This window comes from Pan troglodytes, chromosome 2 (genome assembly GCF_028858775.2).
Source record: "Pan troglodytes isolate AG18354 chromosome 2, NHGRI_mPanTro3-v2.0_pri, whole genome shotgun sequence".
NCBI lineage: Eukaryota > Metazoa > Chordata > Mammalia > Primates > Hominidae > Pan > Pan troglodytes.
Genome location: NC_086015.1, coordinates 10,241,972 through 10,258,907, shown reverse-complemented (window position 1 = coordinate 10,258,907; position 16,936 = coordinate 10,241,972). Strand labels below are relative to the sequence as shown.

The following is a 16,936-nucleotide window of genomic DNA, read 5'->3' as shown; positions in this document are numbered from 1 at the left end:
AGGCTTGGGGGTCAAATTGAATTATACATCTTCCACTTGCTAGTTATTTTTCACTCTCTTTGAGAGTTCGTGTTCTCATGAGAAATGGATAATCATTCATATTTGTTAGTTTAGAGGATAAATGAACAAATATGCATATTAATGTAGAACAGTGTCTAACACTAGCTCAATAGATGTTAGATCCTATTATTACTTTTTTGAGAAAACATTGTGACCTCACATTCATTCAGAATTTAGATTTTCTAGTTTAGAAAATTAATATAGTACATATACCACCGGGGGGGGGGGGTCTCAGGCAGCAATCCATAGTTGAATATTAATATTTCTGCAGAAGTTATGAATATACACAATATTGTTTAAAGTAAGTATTATAAATAGTCTCTCATTAGATGAGATCAGTTCTTATTGCCAGATAAGTTATAAAAACAAAACCAAAAATTGTTTTTCAGATTCTTTTTCAATTTTATAATTATAGATTAAGGATATTTAACCTGAACTTAAGCCATGGTATCATTTTCGTGACATGATATGATTCATTCAATTATACGTTTTCGACCATCTTCTTGTGAATCTCTACCACACCAATATCACTACCATATCAATAATGGATATGAACTGAAAGGAAAGTGAAAATAAATTTTATTTTGTATACTCCTTAAGAAATTCGAGGCAGGTGGATCAATCACGAGGTCAGGAGATCGAGACCATCCTGGCTAACATGGTGAAACCCTGTCTCTACTAAAAAAAAAATACAAAAAAAAATTAGCCGGACGTGGTGGCGGGCGCCTGTAGTCCCAGCAACTCAGGAGGCTGAGGAAGGAAAATGGTGGGAACCTAGGAGGCAGAGCTTGCAGTGAGCTGAGATCTCACCACTGCACTCCAGCCTGGGCAACAGAGTGAGACTCCATCTCAAAAAAAAAAAAAATTAGTAAGACAATATAAGATTTTTCTAAAATAATGAAAGTATTTAAAAGATGTAAATAATATAAAAAATTTAATGACATGGAACACTGTTTAACTCTTAAATGAAAAAGCAATTTAACAAAATTATATAAACGAATGTTTATGCTAAAATTACAAAATACAGATATCACTAAACAATGAGATTAGAAGCAAGGTATATTTTTAATCTGTTTTTCTGTGTTCAGACTTTCTATAATAAGCTTTGTTGGTTACATTTTTAGATATTTTAAGGTATATAAAGTGAGCTGGGAAACTAGAGGGGAGGTTGACATAGGAAATATTTTTGACACTGCTATAACAAGATGTGGATGGAACGTTGATAATTCCCCAGCGAAATTGGCCAATACTGAATGCCCAAGTTGCCATTTAAGAAACACTGTATGTGATGCAATAAAGATGACTTTAAACTCTTTGGCATTTTTCCCGTTGGTAGAGGGGGACAATTTCTTCTTCTTTTGAATGTGACTCACTTATAACCATACAGTGAGATATCTGAGATGAAGTTAGAAGACACCTGGCAGCTTTTTCTTTGATTTCCTTGAATATTTGCCTTTTAGCTGCTCCCTCTTGGGACACCTGTCTTGGAACAAAGTTGTCATGCTGTGAGACTCCCATGGAGAGGCCACACGACGACGGTGCCCCAGAACAGCCAGCAATTTGTTACCAGCTGTGAGAGTGAGAGAGCTTGAATGTTGCAGCCCAGGCAAATCTTCAGTTGATGATGATAGGCTCAGGAATCTGGAGACTTCCTGAGCCCTCAAAGTATGAGAGAAATAGAATAGTTGTTTTAATCCATTAAGTTTTGAAGCAATTTGTTATGCAGCCAGAAATAACCTTGAAAAGATCAGGTGCAATGTCCTTGCTGAAGCCTTATCCCAAAGCACAGTTATATAATCCCTACTGTTTGTACTTCTAATACAAATAGGAAAAACTAGATGGTCAAGTAATCAGGAGGATTTTTTGCTGAAAAGCTATCATGGGATTCCAAAAGACAACATTTTTTAAAAAAAGACCATAGACATATGCAATTAAATATATGTTGGAATCACTAGGGAAGTTTTCCCCAATCAGCATGTTTGAAGTTTCAAAATTCACCAGAGGCACGTCACTCTCACTGTGAATCACTGCATGCATAGTTTGAGAAAAATTATATTAATGCAATGCATAAAACTTCCCCAAGGGCTGTTTATTAATTATTATCCAACTTTATAACTATAGTAATAGTAGAAGATGGAATTTTTTTTCTTTTCAATGGGCTTTTGCTCTCTCCTTTTTAAAATCAAAGAAAGGCATATTTGATTAAAATCTACTCTCTAAGAATCAGTAAAATACTGATCTGTACAACCACTACTTTTTAAATGTCTATTACAATTTAATTTCTGAGAACAGAATAGAGTAGAAATGTAGAGCAAACTTCTTGTTTGAACATGGATATATTCAATTCCCCAATTTGTAGGGTGCTGACATACCACAGAGATAAGCATGTAATCTCTTTATCTACTTCTAACCAGTAGAACTTTCTACCTTATTTATAGGGGTAATTCTTTCAGGCTCCACAGACAAAGACAAGAATAAAAACTTTGAAGAGTGACTGCAGCAAAGGCTGATTGAGAATACAGCTATGAATACTTTTCTTACTAATGAGAAGAAATTCTTACCAAATTCAAAGTCAGAATATTCGGAGGACTAACTGTATACCTTGCAACTAGATTGCTTTGCATTCCTTTTGCTTTTTGGAATGGATTTATTTTTATCAAACTTGGCCATAATACAAACATGTCAAGAAAACCTGCTTCCCTCTATCTATCCAATGTCTTTGAATCCTAGAAGATGAAAATTGGAAATAACAGAGGTTTTCTAGCTCTGTGTTTTTAAAACTCTTTCTATGGATTTCTGTGGATTTTTTTATAGGTTCCAAAACTTTTGGATCTGCATTTTTTTAAATATATTTCACTTACTTTAAACAATGTAAACATAATCTATATTAAAGATACATAATTATTATATTAAAAATCCAATGATCTGGACAGACATCTGACAGAAGAAGATACACAGATGGCAATTAAGCACATGAAAAGATGTTCAACATTATGTATATTTAGAGTACTGCAAATTAAAACAACAATGAGATAGAACAACACTCAGCCTACTCTTTTCCTATGAAGTTGCTGAACCGTTTTGCAAAGGGTCTGTATCATTTTGCATTTCCACCAGCAATGAATGAGAGCTACTGCTATTTTGCATCCTTGCCATATTTGGTGTTGCCAGTGTTTTGGATATTGGCCGTTCTAATGAGTGCTGCTCTAAAAAAAAAAAAAAAGTTAAAATTAAAAAATTAAAAATAGAAAAGCAATAAAGAAAACCTATAAAAGCAAAACTTTCTCTTTCAAAAAATCCTTAATGTTTATCATTTTTTAATCTTTTAGATGATCAAATAATATTTTCATGATTAAATATGTGTTAAAATATACAATGTGTAGTTGTTTTACATAGAGTGGTTAGAGCCAACTTCTCTAAAGAACCTAATATTTGAGATGAGCTCTGGATAATAAAAAGAACCATCCAGGCCGGGCGCGGTGGCTCACGCCTGTAATCCAGGCACTTTGGGAGGCCGAGGCGGGCGGATCACGAGGTCAGGAGATCGAGACCATCCTGGCTAACATGGTGAAACCCCGTCTCTACTAAAAATACAAAAAATTAGCCGGGCGTGGTGGCGGCGCCTGTAGTCCCAGCTACTCGGGAGGCTGAGGCAGGAGAATGGCGGGAACCCGCGGGGCGGAGCTTGCAGTGAGCCGAGATCGCGCCACCGCACTCCAGCCTGGGCGAGAGCGAGACTCCGTCTCAAAAAAAAAAAAAAAAAAAAAAAAAAAGAACCATCCATTCAAATGTCTAAAGGAAAAGTGTCCCTGGTAGGGTGACATCTTTACAATGTAAAAACAGGCATAAGCTTACTTCTCATGTCTGCGTAAAACAATAACCTCGCCAGTATAATTTGCATATTAGTGCTCTCTGTTTTGTTTTGGTTTATTTTATTAATAAACTATATTTCTTAGAGCAGTTTTGAGTTCACAGTAAAATTCAGTGAAAGGTACAGAGTTCCCATATATCCCCTACCTCTACACATGCACTACTTCCCCACTCTCGACATCCCACACGAGAGTGATCCCACACAATTGTTCCAGTGGAAGAACCGACGTCGACGCATTATTATCACCTGAAATTCATAGTTTACAATAGCGTTTACTCTTGGTGTTGCACATGCTGTGGGTTTGGAAAAATGTGTAATGATATATATCCGCCATTACAGTATCTTACAGGGCATTTTCACTGCCCTAAAAGTTGTCTGTACTCTGACTGTTCATCCCTCTTTCCCCCAACCGGGGACAACCACTAATCTTTTTACTGATTCCATAGTTTCGTCTTTTCCAGAAAGTCAGAAATCCTTTTCAAATCGGCGTCTTTCATTTAGTAATATCTAAGTGTCTTTTCAGGGTTTAATAGCTCATTTCTTTTCGGCACGAAATCATATTCCACTGTTTGGCTGTACCACAGTTTATCCACTCACACACTGAAGGACATCTTCGTTGTTTCCAAGTTTTGCTGATTATGAATAAAGTTACTATACACATCTGTGCCCAAGTTATTGTGTGGACATATGCTTTCAACTCCTTTGGGTAAATACTAAGGAGTATTTTTTTTTTATTTTGAGACAGACTCTCGCTCTGTCGGCCAGGCTGGAGTGCAGTGTTATGATCTCAGCTCACTACAACCTCAGCCTCCTGTGCTCAAGCAGTTCTCCTGCCTCATGAGTAGCTGGGATTACAGGTGTGTGCCACCACGCCTGGCTAATTTTCATATTTTTAGTAGAGATGGGGTTTCACCATGTTGGCCAGGCTGGTCTTGAACTCCTGACCTCAGGTAATCCGCCTGCCTTGGCCTCCCAAAGTGCTGGGATTACAGGCATGAGCCACCGCGCCCAGTGTTAACTTTTATCTTTTTTTCATTTTGTTTACTTGGAGTTTAACTTGCCCTTCTTTTACTCATTTTTTTTTTTTTTTTTTTTTTTAGGATAAAGATTTAGGTTGCTGGTTTAAGACTTTGCTTTTATCCTAATAAATACATTTAATGCTAAACTTTTCCTGTAAGGACATAGTTTTATCTGCATCCCCTGAATTCCGAATGTGGTATTTTCATTTTTAAGAAGCTCAAAATATTTTTTTATTTGCCTTGAGACTTCTTCTTTGACCAAAGGGTTATTTAGATGTGTGTTGTTTAATTTTCTAATGTTTGGGGTCTTTCCAGGTATTCTTATTTTATTAATTTCTAGTTTAATTTTATTATGGCCGGAAGACACATTTTCTATCATTTTTTGTCTTTAAAATATACTATGGTTGTTTTGTACCACTGGATATATCTATCTTGGTGAATGATCCATTTTAACTTGAGAAAAATGATTATCATTGCATGGAATGCTCTATAAATGCTAAGTTGCTTATACCAAGTTCATTTATAGCGTTGTCCAGGTCATTGCTATTCTTTCTGGTTTTCTGCCTTCTTATTATATACTTCGATGAGAATGTTAATAGCTCCAACTACAACTGTGGGCTCGTCAATTTCTCTTTTCAGTTCTATCAGTTTTTGTGTCATGTAACTTGAAGTTTTGTTATTAGCATTAGATGCATGCACCTAATAACTTAAACAGGATTGTGTGTTTTCTTGGAGAATTGACTTTATCACTGCCTAACATGTCTGTATATCTTTGATACTATTTCTTGTTCTGAGGCGTACTTTGTCTGATATTGACATTGCTACTTCAGCTTGTTTTTTGATTAGTGTTTGCTTAGTACATCTTGTTTCATCCTTTTACATTTAATTTATCAATGTCTTATATTCAAAGCAGTTTTCCTATGGATAGAATATAGTTGGGTTTAGTTTTTTTATCAATTTGACAGCCTCTGATTTTGTAATTACAGTACTTAGAGTTTGCATAATTAATAAGATTATTGATATGGTTGAATTAAAATAAATCTTCACCGGGCTTGGTGGCTCATGCCTGTAATCCCAGCGCTTTGGGAGGCCGAGGGGGGCGGATCACCTGAGGTCGGGAGTTCCAGACCAGCCTGACCAACATGGAGAAACCCTGTCTCTACTAAAAAGACAAAATTAGCCGGGTGTGGTGGCACATGCCTGTAATCCCAGCTACCTGGGAGGCTGAGACAGGAGAATCGCTTCAACCTGGGAGGCAGAGGTTGCCCTGAGCTGAGATCACGCCATTGCACTCCAGCCTGGGCAACAAGAGCAAAACTCCATCTCAAAAATAAAAATAAAATAAAATAAATCTTCAAGCTATTTTCAGTTTATTTCATCTCTTTTTCCCCCTGTTTTTCTGCCTTAAGTTGGATGCACATTTTTTATTATTCTATGCTATCTCCATTATTAACTTTTTTTTTTTAGTGGTTGTTTGGGGTTAACAATACACCTCTGAAATTAATCAGAATCTTTCTTCAAATGTGTAGTTTAAGGACCTTACAACAGTATAGTCTCAGTTTCTTCCTCCACACTTGGCACTGTTGTTGCCATATATTTTACTTATAGTATGTTATAAACTCACAATATTGCTAGTATTTCTTACTTAGAGAATCAGTTATCTTTTAGAGCAATTAAAAATAAGAAAAAAATATATTATTTTACCCTCGTGTATTTGATTTAGAGCATTTTACATTTTTTTTGTGTAGATTCCTGTTTCATCTAGTATCCTATTCCTTCTCCCTAAAGAACTTTCTTTAATGTTCGTTGTAGTGTAGGTCTGCTGGCAATACATTCCCTCCATCTTTGTTACTCATGAAGTCTTTATTTTTCCTGTGTTCTTAAAAGATATTTTCACTGGATGTAGAGTTCTGTGTTCACTTTTATTTCTTTCAACACTTTAAAGCTGCCACTCCATTACCTTATGGATTGAATAGTTTCTGATAAGAAGTCTGCTATAATCCTTAAGCTTTGCTCATCCTTTTATTTATTTATTTTCTTTTTTCATTTTTATCATTTCCACTCGGATACCTTCAGGACATTCTTATTGCCTTTTATTTTCAACAGTCTGAAGATTATATGCACAGGTGTGAATTTTATTTTTAATCCTGCTTGGTATTCTCTGAGATTATTGTGTCTGTGATATTTTGCTAGTCATTAACTTTGGAAAATTCTGTTAAATCTTTAATAATTCTGCTCCTTCTCCTTTTGTCTATTATTTTGATTACATGTGTAGTAGATTGTCTGATATTACCCCACAGCTTTTGGATGCTCTGTTATTTTTTACTCTTTATTCGCTTTGTGATTCAGTTGTGGTAATTTCTACTGACCTATCTTCACGTTCAGTGAATCTTTCTTTACTTGTGTCATCTCTACTGATTAGCCCTTTGGAGGTGATCTTTATTACTGCTATTGTGTTTTTCCTTTTTAACATTCTCAAGTAATTTTTTTCTTATAGTTTCCATCTTTCTTCTAAAATAACATTTGTTCTTGGATGTTGTCAACCTTTTCCATTGGTAACTTTAACATATTTATTACAAATATTTTAAATTGCCTTTCAGTCCCCAGACGTGTGTCAAATCTGAGTTTGGTTCTGCTGATTGATTTGTCCTTTTGGGGAATGCTTTCTCAGTTTTTAAAAACTTCTGTTTGTGTCTTTTTATGCTGAGTACTTTTTTGTTGTTGCAGGTAAGGCCACAGAGATTGGGGGAAGCAGCTTTTATGCTCGGAAAACGGCATTCCTTTTCTTCTGCTGGGCATTTGGTGTAGGTTGTTTTTTTTTTTTTTTTTTTTTTGACATGGAGTCTTGCTCTGTCGCCCAGGCTGGAGTGCAGTGGCGCGATCTCGGCTCACTGCAAGCTCCACCTCCCAGGTTCACGCCATTCTCCTGCCTCAGCCTCTCTAGTAGCTGGGACTACAGGCGCCCGCCACCACGCCCGGCCAATTTTTTTTGTATTTTTAGTAGAGATGGGGTTTCACCGTGGTCTCGATCTCCTGACCTCATGATCCACCCGCCTCGGCCTCCCAAAGTGCTGGGATTACAAGCGTGAGCCACCGCGCCCAGCCAGGTTGTTTTTCTTATCTCCTGGTCAAGAGTTAAGCTGGGTTTGAGGTTCGTTGTTGCTTTAGTCAACTTGAGTGCACCACAGGCTTCAAATTCCTTTAGAGATATCTTACGTTTAGAGTAACAGCTGGTTTTTCCAGAGGGCTTTCATCAAGATCACCCTGAATTTCAGTTTCAGATCCTCCATTCATGCTGTGCCTCAGTGGGAGTCTGTCTCTTCCAACTCTTCTGGCAGTATTTCATGGTTACTTGCTATTTAATGCCCCTCAGCCTGATGATGGGGATCAGTGGGGAGCATACACTGGTGATTCTGATTAATCTTCTGCCTTTGGAAAGCACTGTGTTCCTGATATCATGGTGTAGCCTATTCAGCGTTCCAGCTTTTTCTACCACAGTGGTTCCTCCTGCACGTATCCCTACCTCTCCCTGGTAATACAAGGGTTTGTTTTTGTTTTTGTTTCTTAGTCCCTTTTTCCCATTACCCTAAGGGAGATGGTTTACGTTGCCATTCCCCCTCAGATTAAAGCTTTTCTTTCCATCCAGGGAATGGGGAGAAGAGCACAGGGGAGTTCAGTGACTCTCACACAGCAGCTGTTATCGCCCTCTGTTATTTCAGCCCAACAAGGGAAGCTTTATCAGCATCTTCCACGGTCTTCCCTGGGAGCAACTGGTGGAGTTCAAGGTAAAAAAGGCTGTGAGATTATGTGAACCATCTCCCATACGACATCCCTAGGGGTTGAAAACTCTCCAAGGCCTTCACTCAACACCCACCGATTCATCAACTATTTTTACTTCACTCAGAGTCGATGAGAAAGTGGGGAAATAGTGGTGCCCAGAAGTGACTGAACGCAGGAGTTGAGACTGGAATTCCAAAAAACTGCACTGTCTGCTTCCCACCTGGACTGAAGATCAGTAGCCATGTCTTTCCTTTAGGCATACTTTTTTTTCCCTTAGAATTGAAATTCACATTTATTAATAATAAAAAACACAAATTTAGAAGTAGGTTAGTTCACTCACATATTATTTCAGTGAGTATTATTGCATAGTCACACCAAATAGTTCATTTCTCTTTGTTACAAAAAATTATTTGTTTGTAGCTAAAATATGTTCATGCATCATTCCTTCTACTTCTACCCTCAAAATTCCATTGTCTTTTAAATTCCATTTTCTTCTTTATTGTACTTGGAGTTCCAGGTGGTATATCTGGCTGTTACTCACAAACAAATTAGTTTTCTATGGCTTAAAAGAGGCATAATTGAATATAAAAACAAGGTCTATAAAGTAATTTCAGTACTCTAGTACAACTCTGATTTCATAATGATAGAGTAAAAGGCACAAGAGTGAAAATTCAAGAGGACTCAATAGCCATGTAAAGACCAACTGGCAGAATGAGTGAGTGTGTTAGTACATAAAGGCACATCAGAAACAGTGCCTTGCTGTTTCCCACTTTTCCTAAAATATGTAATGAGAGGTAATAAAATGGAGGCATTTAAAATGTTTCTGCAGCTTTTCAAGTGATTCTTCAAACTTTCTTTACTCATCAACATTAATGTCAGGGATTAGAGAAATGAAATAGCTACAATAACATTCAAAATAATTTTATAGAAAATTTTATTTATTTAAAAAGTCTTCATTAAAATGTGTTTTCTTATTCCCAAATCACCTTTAATATTTTCATTGAATTAACTCAGAGCATATATAACTCCAAAAAGTCAAAAATAGAGATTCAGTTTTATAGTAAAGATGGTCAAAGGCTAGGTAATAGAAACTTGCTGAGGTATTCTGGCTGTTGTTGTTAAAATCCTGATCAGCCTGGATGCTGAAACTCTCCACCATAGCACGCTTATGGACCCATCATTGCACCATCTAATAAACTGGGTCACCAACTCTCAACCTTTTAATTTTTTCTACTGAATAATAGATTTCAGAAAATACAGACAACTTATATAGTTGCTTCTCAGAGGGATCAGACAGGCAGTAACTCTCCAGGGTTTCCAGTGGCTCCTACCAGGGTTTGCACCTAAAGTCACCCAAATTACAAACAAATTACTTTTATATGGCTTAATAATTCCAGTATTTAGGTCCACGGTGGCCATAATGCACCAAGGGCAAGACAAAATCATTTTCATTTCTGCACCACCAAATCACAGTTTATCTCAGATATCTATTATCATTCATTATAAAGAATACAACTCCGGAGCAGTCAAATAGAAGAGAAGCATGGGGCAAGGTGTGGCGGAAGTGAAACAGAGCTTCCATGCCCTCTCTGGGATGCCACTCCCTTAGCACCTCCATGTGTTCGGTGTTCATCAACTCAACTGCTCTATACTTTTTCTTTTTGGTCATAAAACAGTTGCTAATTCATACATTTTTAAATTTATCTTAAAGAAAATTGATATGTTGAGGAATGTTATTATGTATAAGGGGTGCCAAAGAGAAGATGAGAGGACACCAAAAAGACACCTTCATCTTAACTTCTTTGATCAGATAACATTTTTCTTCCCCAGGTGTAACTTTTTCTGAGATTTAATGCTTCCTGAATCATGTGCTATGGGAAAAACAGTGATAGAACTTAAGGAAGTATCCTTCATACCTATGAATTAAAAAAATAAAATTTAGTCAGCAAGACTACAAACCCTATAACTCTGCAGTGAGTATCTCAAAAAATAAATTTCCCTTGAAGTTTTAGAAACACTAATTGACCATTGTAAGTAGGAGAGGTAATGAACTCTGCAAAATGCATATACCACATGCCCCAGGTAAGTAAGTGCTTCCGTCACAGATTTGTTTCCCTCAAGGCATCTGTCTCTCCCCAGATTTTCTTCTAGTTGATTGTTTTGAGATTTCAGCTCAATCACAATTTCCATAAAAGTTATGAACTTGCATTTTGTCTGACTTTTTTCTTGTAATTGTTGGGACAGCACTACTTCTGACTCTCTACTGTAGTAGGCATTGTGTGGGAAATAAAGACAGAAAGACAACATAATCCCTCCTGACAAAGATGCACCCATTAACAAGGAAAGTAAGCCATAGCCAAAGTAAAAGTATCACCAATTTGGACCTGTGACCTTCCTAAAGAAACCATCTAAGACTTCAATGACGAGACAACATTTGGGCTGGACCTCAAAAATGCAGCATTTTATCAACTGGAGAAGCATGGTGAAGATGGTCTGGGGGAAGGCAAGGGAATGAATAAAGCCTAAGTTGGGGGATTCAGAAGATGCCAGCTTAGTTGACGTATAAGACCCAGGAAAATGTGTAGTGGCAATAAGACTGACAAAGGGACTTGGGATCATGTCATGGAGAGCTTCAAACCCGAAGCAAGACAGTTTGCATTCTTTGTGTCTATCCCTACACCCTAAACCTTCCCAGGGGAACCCTTTTATAGTAGGCAAAAGATCTATTTCTAGAAATCAATCTGAAAATCCAAAGATGTATGAGCATTACAGGAAAGTAAAGTAAAAAGGGGGTGTCTTCCATCTATTCAAATTCTGAGCCAACTATCACAATGACAAAAAAACAAACACAGCAGGTTCTCACTCATAGGTGGGAATTGAAGAATGAGAACACGTGGACACAGGAAGGGGAACATCACACACCGTGGCCTGTCATGGGGTGGGGGGGAAGGGGGAGGGATAGCATTAGGAGATATACCTAATGTAAATGACGAGTTAGTGGGTGCAGCACACCAACATGGCACATGTATACACATGTAACAAACCTGCATGTTGTGCACATGTACCCTAGAACTTAAAGTATATATAAAAAAAAAAAAAAACAACCCAAAGTCTGGGAATGTTCCACTGACAGCCAAATATGTGAGCTCTGCAACTCAAGTCATTGTCTGGCCAGATTGTGACTGCATACCAATTTCATTTTTAGCATGCTCACCTCTCTCCCCAGTAGACCCTCTGTGCTGAAACTCATGCCTTCCATATGTTCAGCAGATATATTAATAGGGCAATGATACTTTAAGCAGAGGCTACTGCTAGTACTTGTTCTTATCTGTGTGATCATGAGTAACTCTCAGAATAAAGTGGAATAGCATTGTTCCAGGACTCATTCAAGCATATAATACAGTTCCAGTAAATTACAGCAGGCTCCTACTGAAAGTACCATTTGGTTAGTTATTTTCTTGAAAGGGTTGGACCATTCTTTTTATGCACTTTGGTAGACAGGCTTCTGCAACCTGGGATGTATGGAGTTAGATTTATGTTTTCCTTGAGGTATCAGCAGGGTGCATCAGTACCTGCATCCATTAGCATTGTCTAAGGGGTGATTCAAGGGAGAATTGAAGAACCGCCCTCTTTACCTGCTGAGAAGCATAAAATTCTTTCTTAGAGAATCAATGGAACCATGACTTAGTAAGTAGGAGTTATCCATCTATTCCATCTGCCTTTGCATTAAGGCTTTACCTCATCTTCAAAATCCCCTGTTAAATAGGAAATCCTGGCATGGTAACATGTAATTAATAAAATCTCTTCTTCATGGGGCTTAGCTTATTATAATGGTTTGCAGGGTTTGCTTTTCTTCCTTAACTCAGTTGAGGACTGATGATACTCCCATTAATGCCAGTAGCTCACTAATTATATCATCATGAGAATGAAATAAGAGGGGGAAGAAAAAAAGGTGGAGAATATTGATAATTATATCTAATACATTGATTGCTTATCATGTGCTAGATTTTATTTCTAATTAATTTTAAATATTGTCATCTGAGCATCTCAATAACTTCACTGGTTAGGAACTATTATTATTACCATTTTAATTAGCATTGATGATTAAAGAAGATCTTAAATTTGTTTTTGTTTTTGTTTTTTTTGAGACAGAGTCTCATTCTGTCACCAGGCTGGAGTGCAGTGGCGCAATTTCAGCGCACTGCAACCGCCGCCTCCCGGGTTCAAGCGATTCTCCTGTCTCGGCCTCTGGAGTAGCTGGGACTACAGGCATGCATCACCACACCCAGCTAATTTTTGTATTTTTAGTAGAGACGGGGTTTCACCATGTTGGCCGGGATGGTCTCGAGCTCTTGACCTCATGATCCACCCGCCTCGGCCTCCCAAAGTGCTGGGATTACAGGCGTGAGCCACCATGCACAGCCAATTGTTTTCTTAAATTACACATTAGGATGATGGATATGTTAATTAGTTTAATGCAGTGATTCACAATGTACATGTATGTCAAATCATCATATGGTACATCTTAAATATATATCATTTTTGCCAATTATACATCAGTTAAGTTAAAAAAAGTTAAATAAAGCAAACAGGTTTTTCATAAATGACACAATAGGGCGTGGCAAAATCAGAATGCACCTCTCCATCTGATTTCGCTGTGTTATTCTGCCTCCTACTGGGGGAAAAAGCATTCCATCATAAAGCTGCTCAGGATGATTGATACATCAAAGTGAAAATTTTTGAGAATTAATACTTATGAGAATATTTCACTGAATGGGGACACAAAGAGGAATGCAACCGTCCTCAGAAGTGGCCTAGGGCAGGAAGAAGAACTAGAACTCTAGGACACATCACTGTCCACTCCCCAGATGGCTGAAGATCAGCAGCTATTTCATTCCTTCTGTGTGTTTGGCACACATTTCTTTAATTTTATCTTGAAGAAGTGAGACATGTTAAGGAAAACTAGTATAGACAAAAGAAAGCAAAGAGAACACTAGTCCACACCGAAAAGACATCTTCAGTTTAACTTTTTAAATCAGGTTCCCTTTCTGGGGCATACTTTTTTCTGAGATCTAATGATTGATTTCAGAGGAATGAAGCTTTTCATGGATCATGTGTTATGGAGAAGACAGTGAAATTGAGGGAGCACTCCTCACACTTATAAATAAGAAATGTAGTCATCAAGACTACAAAACCTATCATCTCAGGCTGATGATCTCAAAACAAAAATTATCCCTGAAGTTCTACAAGTACTTATTGACCACGATAAGGAGAGGTCATGAACTTTAGAAAAATGGATGTACTTTCTAAGAATAAAGAAAATAGTCGTTTATCCATTTAACTGGCCAAGGTAATTTGTTTGGCTGTTTTGCTCTTCAGAGTGTGTTCATATATTTTGTGGTAATGATTTCACATTATTCAGTAAACAAAATTAAACTAACTAGTTTTCAACGGCAAAAATAAACATAGCATTTGAAGAACTACCCCTTTTGTCACTATTATCATCATCAGGTAAAAATTTCTGGGCTATGTGCTATTACCCATTTTTAAAGGAAAACATCTGACAATTCCTTCAGATTTTTTCCATAATTAAATATTTTTCTTATTATCAAATAGCTTGTTTGCCATGTTTCTTCAGATTTTTTCCATAATTAAGTATTTTTTCTTATTATCAAATATTGTTTGTTTGCCAAGGTCAGAAACACAACTCACACTTGTTTCAAGAAAAGACAGAAAGAGGAGAAAAGGAGAGAGAGAGAGAACAAAGATAAATTATTTGCTAATGTAATTAAACAAACAATATGATTGATAGTTTACTGGATTCAGATAAAACTGTATCCAGGCATTCGAACCAGTCCTCCACTCTGCCTGTCTCTTCTGCCTTTTCAGTAATCCCTCTCACCATTCTCCTGCCTTTTTTCCCTCTCTGTCCTGCTTAGCTTTCATTGACTTGATTTACTAACACGCCCTCAACACATACTACAAAACATGGCTCCTACAAACTCCAAGATTATATAGTTCTTACAGCTTAAATCTGGGAAAGATACAGACTTTCTCAATTCTGAAAAAAAAATGGATGCTGATTAGTCTTGCTTGAGAAGGAGCTCACGCATTGTTCACTGAAAAGTCTTTGAAGGTCTATTCTTGCTCATGTGTTCTCTTTCGACATGTAGAATCTTGAAAGAAAACACTTCCAAAATCACCCAGGAGAAACAGATGCAAAACGCAATGTTTCAGGGCAGAAGAAGACAATACCAGTCATCTCTTAATCTACTTTAAATAAGAGAGGCAGTCTCTTCTAATTCATCTATTTCTACTTGGGTCTGTTTGGTGCATGTAAAGATGTATCCATGCTTACTTTTAATCAATAGCTCCATTCTCTTTATTACTAATTATGAAATATCCAGGTATTATAATATACACAATTTGGATTAACACAATTCACTTTGAAGAGGCTCATATTCTCTTAGAGAAGACAGATATCATAATTGTGGCAAATTCAGTGGTCTCAGGACCATCAATACCATAAGAGTTTGGGGGAAATAAAAAATACCACCATGTTCAATGTACACAGCAATTCTAAAATGCATGCCAATAAATTAAGATGCATACTTTCTCACGGTCCAGTACAGTGAGTAGAAAATATTACTGTCAGCAATAGGAAATAAACTTGTAGGAATACTATAGGAGTATATTATAGCTAGCAAATAATTATTCTAGCATAATCCAGAAAAGCTGCACAGTGGAATGACATTTGACTTGCCTGGATAATTTTGGAAAATAAGAGAAATCATGTCATGGGTGTTCAGAAAGCTTGATGCAGGTATACAGTTGGTCCTCTGTATCCATGGGTTCTGCATCCATGGATTCAACCTACCATGTATCAAAATATTTTTTAAAAGTGTGTCTGTACTGAAGAAGTACATACGTTTTTGTCATTATTTTCCATATGATACAGTATAACAGCTATTTACGTAGCATTTAAACAGTATGTATTATGTATTATAAGTAGTCTTGGGATGATTTAAAGTATATGAGAGGATGTGCATAGTTTATGTGCAAATACTACGACATTTTATATCAGGGACTTGAGCATCTGTGGATTTTGGTATCCAAGGGAGGTTCTGGAACCAATCCCCATGAATATCAAGGCATGACTATACTTCACTTTAAAAAGAACAAAATTCATACACAGAAATTTTTAATAAGTAATAACATTGATATATGATTTAGCCCTGGTATGTCTTAAAAGCAAAGACAATGTTATCAGGAAACTCTAATCAGGAGGAAATGAAAGACAAGAGTGTTTCCTCAATCATGAAAATGAACAGCAAATAAAGTTAGATTTCCACATTTCTAAATTTGCCTCAATGTCCTCATCCACAGGAGACCATTTCTTTTCAATGAAAAGGCTCTCTCCAAATGAAATTGAGCAATAAGCAGGATTTCTATTGAATTTTGTGATCTAGGCATTTTTAACTTCTGTGTTAAAAAGATAAGTGACTTCCTTGGTATGGATTCCATATTTTAATGGATACAGTTTTTGTGAGGAAAAAACTCACTTGTGTATATAAACACTGTATTTTGGAACTTGTTTTAAGTGAGATGAATGGAAAGACATTTTACATCTTTAGTGTACACACAGAAATGCAAATCTGTAAGTCTAGTAGTAGATTTCAGAAAAGTTGACTAAAGAGGAGAAATAGTTTTGGATGAAAAGCTCTGTGTGTTTTTTTGGAGCTAATATCAAAGATAAGTTTGTTAAATACATAAGCAATGTAATGAAAACAAGAAGTTTGACAAGACTGAAATACATTGGATATTTTTTAAGAAAACAGAACTGACAGCCATCCACTCACCATAATAGAAGTGTATTTACTAAACACAATGACAGAGGCAACTCCATCTCAGAAATAAATGCAGTGCATTATGCTCTTTAACAGTGTCTTCCAACTACGTGATATTTTATGTGTGAAAATTATACAGGGAACAATTGCACGTCTGCTTCTGTGTTCTTATGAATAATGAAGGGGAACTATTTCTTAATGATGTAGACTCTCACAAACATGCTCAGGTCAAACCAATTGTGACCCAATTTTTCAAAATTTCAAGGCCACCCTTCAGCTCCAGTTGTGACATAAAATATTTATGGGATTGATGAAGGAACTGAGGATCTTTCAATTAGAAATAGTCTGCCCTACTGTTG

General features: G+C 36.8%; 2 long non-coding RNA genes across 4 annotated transcripts in view; one reads left to right on the top strand and one right to left on the bottom strand.

The window, feature by feature from the left end:
• The window catches only part of LOC129143475 (uncharacterized), a 432,563-nt gene that overhangs the window by 338,068 nt on the left and 77,559 nt on the right, over positions 1–16,936 (bottom strand). The gene's annotated exons all lie outside the window — the stretch shown is intronic.
• LOC107970549 (uncharacterized) lies at positions 283–9,055 on the top strand. The gene is made up of 3 exons (XR_001713148.1): positions 283–361; positions 8,597–8,735; positions 8,855–9,055. It is a non-coding gene; the product is annotated as an uncharacterized LOC107970549 (long non-coding RNA).